The 7,921-nt window shown below is 42.8% G+C and overlaps 1 non-coding gene across 1 annotated transcript; it reads right to left on the bottom strand.

Annotated features, from left to right (window-relative positions):
* Nucleotides 1-2,029: 2,029 nt before the first annotated feature.
* Nucleotides 2,030-2,103, bottom strand: TRNAP-UGG. The gene has a single exon. It is a non-coding gene; the product is annotated as a tRNA-Pro (tRNA).
* Between the last annotated feature and the right edge of the window lie 5,818 nt (nt 2,104-7,921).

Raw genomic sequence — 7,921 nt, 5'->3', positions numbered from 1 at the left:
AAAGATGCTGCATTGGTTAGTGTGGCATAGTGAGTAGGTCCAAATAGATCCATATGAAGCAATTCGAATGGACGTGTAGTGGTCATGATAGTCTTCGAGGGATGCTTGGATTTGGTCATTTTTCCACATTCACAAGCGCCGCAGAGATGATCCTTGAGGAATTTGACTGAGTTGATGCCGATGACATGCTTCTTCTTCGCGGGTGTGTGCAAATTCCTCATGCCTGCATGACCTAGTCTTCGGTGCCACAACCAACCTTCTGAGGTTTTTGCTAGTAAGCAAGTGGCTGGTTGAGGACCTGTAGAGAAATCAACAATGTACAAATCCCCTCTTCTTACACCTTCGAAGACTTTGGATCTGTCAGATTCCATAATGACTACACATCTATATCTACCAAAGATAACAATCATATCAAGATCACAAAGCACCGAGACTGACATGAGGTTAAAACCAAGGGATTCAACAAGCATCACTTTGTCCATATGCCTATCCTTGGAAATAGCCACTTTGCCAAGTACCAATACCTTTCTTTTACCTTTGTCAGCATATGTGATTTGCTTCAGAGGTGATGGAGTTAGTGGCATATTCATCAGTAAGCTTTTATCACCAGTCATGTGATGTGTGCAGCCACTATCAAGAACCCACTCAGTATTCTTGGGTTTGTCATCCTATAGATGAATTTGTACAACTTACCATCTCATATGCTTCAGATTTGAAGAATATGATACTAGTTTCATCAGATCAGTAATTTCATCATAGCAGAAATGTAAGGACATGTGAAATATTTCTATTTCATCAATCATTAGCTTGCGTCCTATCAAGCATTTCTTCAGGTCTCCAGCAAATTCTTCAGATGATGATTTTCATCTGGAGACCTGACCTGCAAAAGTTATTAGTTCGATTTCTTCACCACCCACATCTGAAGGGGTGGCAAAGCATTCATCATTCTGCGAGCATCATATGAGAAAGGTGGCATTGAGGCCAATGCACTTCTCTTAACAGTAGGGGGATTAAAGTACTCATATGGGTATGCAGAGAACTGGTTAGAGTATTTATGAACATAATGATTTGAGGAGTAATGTTCATATTCATATTCCTTGTAGTTTCCCTGCATGTTAGACGCATTAGCACGGGTAAGAGCATAGTTTTGACCAGTTCAGGATTTTGATCCTCTTGAAGACTTTGGTCCTCCTGTGGAATTTGATCTGGGGTTCAGATTCTTCAGTGGTGGTGTCATGAGGACATTCACCTGAAGATTTTCATTTTTTTCTGTCTTTTGTTGAATCTTTTTCACGGCTCGATAGAGAATTTGATAAGCCAATGATTTTTTTCCGTCTTTCATAGTACGGCTAACCACCATGTTAACTAATCGATTACGAAAAATTGGATCGGATTTTGCAGTTCTTTTTTCTGCAGTACCTCGACGTGACATGAGCGTGAAAGAGGTTCAAGAATCCGTTTTCTTTTTATAAGAGCTAAAATCACTTATTTTTTTTGGCTTTTTGACCCCATATTGTAGGGTGGATCTCGAAAGATAGGAAAGATCTCCCTCCAAGCCGTACATACGACTTTCATCAAATACGGCTTTCCACAGAATTCTATAGGGATCTATGAGATCGAGTATGGAATTCTGTTTACTCATTAACATTCGAGATTATGCAGGATTATACATGAAAGATCCTTTTTTGGCTCTCTCTTTAGCCCTATGTCTCTTATCCCTAGGAGGCCTTCCTCCACTAGCAGGTTTCTTCGGAAAACTCTATCTATTCTGGTGTGGATGGCAAGCAGGCCTATATTTCTTGGTTTCAATAGGACTCCTTACGAGCGTTCTTTCTATCTACTATTATCTAAAAATAATCAAGTTATTAATGACCGGACGAAACCAAGAAATAACCCCTTATGTGCGAAATTATAGAAGATCCCCTTTAAGATCAAACAATTCCATCGAATTGAGTATGACTGTATGTGTGATAGCATCTACTATACCAGGAATATCAATGAACCCCATCCTTGCAATTTCTCAGGATACCCGGGATGACAGGATTTGAACCTGTGACATTTTGTACCCAAAACAAACGCGCTACCAAGCTGCGCTACATCCCTTTTCCAAATTAAATTGTTGTGCAATGCCATTCTACACAATTCCTGTCTTCTTTTCCACATCATAATTTTCTTATTCTTTCTCTATCTATATATAGAACCCTCGTGTCATTTCTTCTTTTTGGTCTAATATAATTAAGGAATTATATACAGCTAAAATCCAATAGAATTTCGCCTATAAAAGAAAGATTACTTTTCGTTGATAATATATAGGAAGAAGGGGTCATCTTTTTATTTTTTAGGGATAGGACAATTTCGGAAAATTTCGTCGATTATGGTGAACCCAGATTTTCCTCAGGGGAGGGCCATTCCTATAGTTAGTTCCAACATATCGAGCAAATACTTCACCAGATTGATTTTTGAACAGTTTATAGTTGGAGTGAAATGACTCATCTGAGGAATAGGATAATTCACATGAAAAACCAGTTAGATTAGATGGATCAAAAGGAGCCCAGTAGCAGCAACCCATGAGGTTTTGGGACACTGCTCAGGTTTCCAATAAGATCCATCAGCATTTAATTTCCTCTCAAAGGCAATTCCTTCTTTCCTCGGGTTCCTGTTCAAGATCTTCTTTTTGAGCACATCACAAAGGGTTTTATGTCCTTTGAGGCTTTTGTATATGCCTGTCACGTACAATTCCTTCAACCCTGCATTTTCATCAGTAACATTTGTGTTTTCCTCAAGTGAGGAAATAGACACAACAGGTGCAGTTGAAGAATTTGTAGCAATAGTAGCATTTGATTATTCTGGTGAGGAATTAGGAGTTTCACGTTCAATGCATTTAAGACATGGAGGAATGAATTCAACTTGACCAGCGCTGATTTGTTGAGCTAGTAATGAATCATTTTCCATACGAAGATCATCATGAGACATCCTCAGCTTCTCAAGATCAAGCTTACTTTGAAGAAATTTATAGGAAAGCTTCTCATGATCAGTGAGGAGTGTATCATAACGATCCTGAAGATTATCAAATCTAGACTGAAGACTTTACACATCTTCAGTGAGGATTTGGGTAAGATTCATTTCATCATTCAACAAATCATCACTTTTAGCTAGCAGTTTCTGAAGCTTTTCTAGAGAAGTTTGTTGTTTAGTGGCAATGATAGCAAGTTTACTGTAACTGGGTTTCTTATAATTATTAGGTTCACAGTCACTTGAATCAGAGGAGGAGGCATTATTTGGTACCTTTGAACCTTTTGCCATGAAGCAAAAGGTTGGAGCGAAGTCATCATCATAGTCATCAGTGCGAATGCTGCTATCATTTTCTTCAAGGTTGAAGATTGACTTGCTGACGAAAGTGGTTGCCAGTACAAGACTAGCCTGTCCGGATTCTGAGTCTTCATCAGAACCCTCTTCTTCATTACATTCCTCTGATTCTGCCTCGGAGTCCATTTCCTTGCCAATAAGTGCCCGAGCCTTTCTGAAACTAGTCTTCTTGTGCGATGAGGGCTTTGAAAATGAGGATTTTGAAGATTTCTTCTTCTTCTTCGAGTCATCAGAACTATCATCCTTGTATTTCTTCTTCTTTGATTCCTTTCCCCAACGGGGACAATCAGCAATGTAATGACCTGATTTCTTGCACTTGTGACAGGTTCGTTTCTTGTAGTCCTCAGATGAAGATTCTGATTTCCTCATGTCTCTTCTTGAAGATTTACCGAACTGGCCACGTCGTGTAAATCTCTGGAATTTCCTCACGGGCATTGCAAGCTCCTGTCCAAATTCTTCACGGTCACAAATGCTGTCATCTGTGTCTTCGTCTTCAGATGAGGAAATTGCTCTAGCCTTCAGTGCACGTGGTCTGGAATAGTTTGGTCCATATAGATCTCTCTTTTCTTCTAGTTGGAATTCATGAGTATTTAGCATTTCGACTATATCAGCTGGATCAAGCATCTTGTAATCTGGTCTTTCTTGAATCATCAGAACTAAAGTATCAAATGAAGAATCCAAAGATCCAGTGCCCCTTAGTGATTTTGGTGGTTTGAAGAATTATAGGTTAAGTATCTAACGTGTTTGTGAGTGTACACATGATCTATAAGTCATTGAGGAGTTTGAGATATTTAAAGAATATCGACCCCTAAAAATATATGTCTTCAGTTGAAGAAATTGGTCTGAAGCTGAAGAAATGAATCGCGAGGAATCTGCGATGAAATTGATATTCCTCATGAAGATAGTGATATCGAGGAATCCGGTGTGTCCTGAAGAAAATCACTCTGAAGAATTTGAAGCATGAAGATTTACACTTTCTGTTTTATTTTCTTCGCATTTGAGTAATATGAACATCGTACTGTTAAAGGGGGTCGAAGTTACACTTTGGAATGAATTTCCTCATGATGCTCAATCCAAGCCTAATCCTGCCAAAAGCCTCAATTGAGGAATACGAGTGACATGAGGACTCTCACAGTTGAGGGTTCCGACCGTTTCGATAGCCACGCCAAGTCATTGGTCTTATCCATTCCAACGGTCATATTATTTAAGGGCATTAGTGTAAAATCATGTCGGGATGCTCCCAGGCTATAAATAGCCACACCCACAACCATTAGCTGGTTGGCTGCTCCGTTAGAAACTGACACTTGTCATAAGAGCAACCCAATTCCTCAGAGTCTTCGAGAGTAATTCACCAGTGAGGAAATACCCCATACACCGAAACCACAAACCAAACCTAGTGATTGAGCGTCACTAAAGAAGTTGTTCCTCTGTGGGACTAAAGCCTTTTACCTTTGAGGACTGTGCATCCTCGAGACGGTTAGGCGTCATGGTCTTGAGCTTTCCAGCAGTCAATTGTGGATCGCCGGGTGACCAAGTTTGTGAGGGTTTGGAAGTCTGCCCTGAAGACTTACCACGAGTGTTGGGCGAGGACTGTGTGTCCTTAGCTCAAGGAGAATACGGTAGGGACTGTGTGTCCCGGGACTGTGTGTCCTTTGGTTTCAATACTAAGCCGCTCCAAACCAGATGTACGACTGTCACAGCAGTTGGAAGTGGGTCATCAACGATTGTCTTCACTGAGAAACAGGTTCTAATTCCTCAACTCCTTACTTTTCTCGTATTATATGTTGATGACTTTCACTGCAACTGTTTGAAGAATTTGCTGAAGACTTTCTCTGAATTTCTGCAACCCCAAATTCTTCACGTCAGTTAATCCACATCTGTATTCTGCGTGCCTGCTCACTGTGCAATCTGTTTTCACATTCTTCACTCTGAAAAACTGTTGTTGTGAAACTTTGCACTTCTGAAAAACGGGTTCTAATTCCTCAACTCCTTACTTTCCTCGAATTATGTGTTGATGACTTTCACTGCGACTGTTTGAAGAATTTGGTGAAGACTTTCTCTGAATTTCCTCAACCCCAAATTCTTCACGTCAGTTAATCCTCATCTATATTCTGCGTGCCTGCTCAGAGTGCAATCTGTTTTCACATTCTTCGCTCTGAAAAACTGTTGTTGTGAAACTTTGCACTTCTGATCCTTTACTGTTTCCGCTATAAGTTAGTCATCAGTGAGGAATTTCCTCAAAAGGAATTTCCTCAGTGATGAAATTCTAAAAATCTCCTATTCACCCCCTCTAGTCGATACAACGCACTTTCAGATTTCCACCCAGCCGGTGTTAGCTACTTCGTGCAGGCGGGAGCTGTTGCTCCTATACATTGCTGCCACTAGTCAAGTGGTTAGCATCGTACTCACTGTAGAGCGCGAGGAAGCAGGCAAAGCGCACAAGGTACAAAGGCCCATTTACTACATCTTCGAGTTACTAACCCCCTCAAAGCAAAGATATCCATCTACCAGAAGCTGGTTTATGGGATCTACCTGACAGTAAAGAAAGTAATCCATTATTTCCAAGATCACTCGATCACTGTCATCAGTGACGCCCCCCTGGCGGAAATCCTACACAATAGAGTTACTATTGGCCGAGTGGCCAAATGGGCAATTGAACTCCTACCACCGGAGATCAAATTTGAAGCCAAGAAGGCAATAAAGTCTCAGGCCTTGGTTGACTTTTTGGCCGAATGTATAGAGCAAGAGAAGCCGGCTCCGGGCATCATTGGACAATGTTCTTCGATGGATCCAAAATTCTCCATGGCTCGAGGGCTGGAGCGGTTCTCGTTTCCCCCAGGGGAGACGACCGAGCTACATGCTCCAAATCCATTTCAATTCATCCAACAATGAGGCCGCCCTCCTGTAAGGGCTCCGCATGGCTATCTCACTCAACATTTACCATTTGATGGTCTATGGCGACTCGGATCTCATTGTCAATAAAGTAATGAAGGAATGGGACATTCCAAGACCAGCAATGGCAGTCTACTGCAACATAGTCAGGAAACTAGAGAAAAACTTTGAAGGGTTGGAACTGCACCACGTGCCCCAAGCCAAGAATTAAGCATCCGATGATTTGGCAAACAACGGGTCCACTCAGAAAGTCGTTCCGAAGGGCCTGTTCCTCGAGCATTTATGCGCCCCTCGGTCAAGGGGGATCCCTTCATAGAAGACCCCCCACAAGCAATTGGTCCATCTAATCCAACTGAGATCAACGTCCCGGCCGTGGTCGACCTCATCCATGAGATGTTGGTCATCTCGCCTGAATGGACACAAACTTATCTGGCTTACTTGCTCCGGCAAGAGCTCCCCGAGTATGAATAGGAAGCCCGCCAAATCGTTAGGTGGTCTAAAGCTTTTGAAGTACTCAAGGACAAACTATACAAGAAGAGTGTTACATGAGTCAGTCAAAAGTGCATTTCCCCAGAGGAAGGAGTGCAGATCGTGCACGAGATCCACTCGGGAACCTGTGGACATCACACGTCCTCTCGGATCGTAGTGGCCAAGGCCTTCCGAGCAGGATTTTAGTGGCCCCGAGCCAATGAGGAAGCAAGGGACTTGGTTGACCTATTCGTTGGATGCCAGTTCTACAAGAAGCAGTCGCACAAGCCAGCATCCGCGCTGAAAACAATTCCACTCACTTGACCATTCGATGTGTGGTGCCTCGAGATGATCGACCCTTTGGACACCGAGACGAGTGGATTCACCCACCTGCTAGTTGTAGTGGACAAGTTCACCAAGTGGTTCGAAGCTATACCCATCAAAAGCTTGGACGTGACGACTGCCGTCAGTTTCATTCGACATATCTTCTTCAGATTTGGAGTCCCTCACGACATCGTCACTGCCAACGGAACCAACTTCAACTCGGAGGAGTTCCACGAATTCTGTTACTCCCAAGGCACTCGGGTTAATTACGCCTCCGTGGCGCTCCCGTAGTCGAATGGGTAGGCGGAACGAGTGAATTGTATGATACTTCAAGGATTGAAGCCCTAGCTGATGAGAGATCTCAAATATTCTGCACGCGCATGGGTAGAAGAATTACCATCAGTTCTGTGGGGTATGCGAATGACTCCGAATCGTTTAACCAAGCGTACTCCATTTTTCATGGTGTATGGGTCGGAGGCCGTTCTACTGAGTGACTTACATCACAACTCCCCCCGAGTGGAATAATACAATGAAGCTGAAGCTGAAGTAGCACACCAAGACAGTTTGGATCTCCTAGAGGAAGAGAGAGAGAGAGAGCCGACCCTCATCTGGTCCACATCATACCAGCAAGACCTACGACACTACCATGACAAGCAAGTTAGGGGTCGAGCATTTCAAGAGGGAGACTTGGTCCTCCGACTGGACCAACACAAACCCCACAAGCTGGCACCTCCGTGGCAAGGGACATTAGCCATATATAAAGTCCTACATAACAGAGCTTATCGGTTGTACAACATCGATAACAATGTGGAAGAGCCGAGGACGTGGAATGCGGACCTGCTCCGCAAGTTCTACACACCGAACTTTCCCC

Source organism: Hordeum vulgare, chromosome 7H (assembly GCF_904849725.1).
Source record: "Hordeum vulgare subsp. vulgare chromosome 7H, MorexV3_pseudomolecules_assembly, whole genome shotgun sequence".
In the NCBI taxonomy this organism is placed as follows: domain Eukaryota; kingdom Viridiplantae; phylum Streptophyta; class Magnoliopsida; order Poales; family Poaceae; genus Hordeum; species Hordeum vulgare.
The sequence above is the reverse complement of the archived record's forward strand: the minus strand, read 5'-3'. Positions and strand labels throughout refer to the sequence as shown.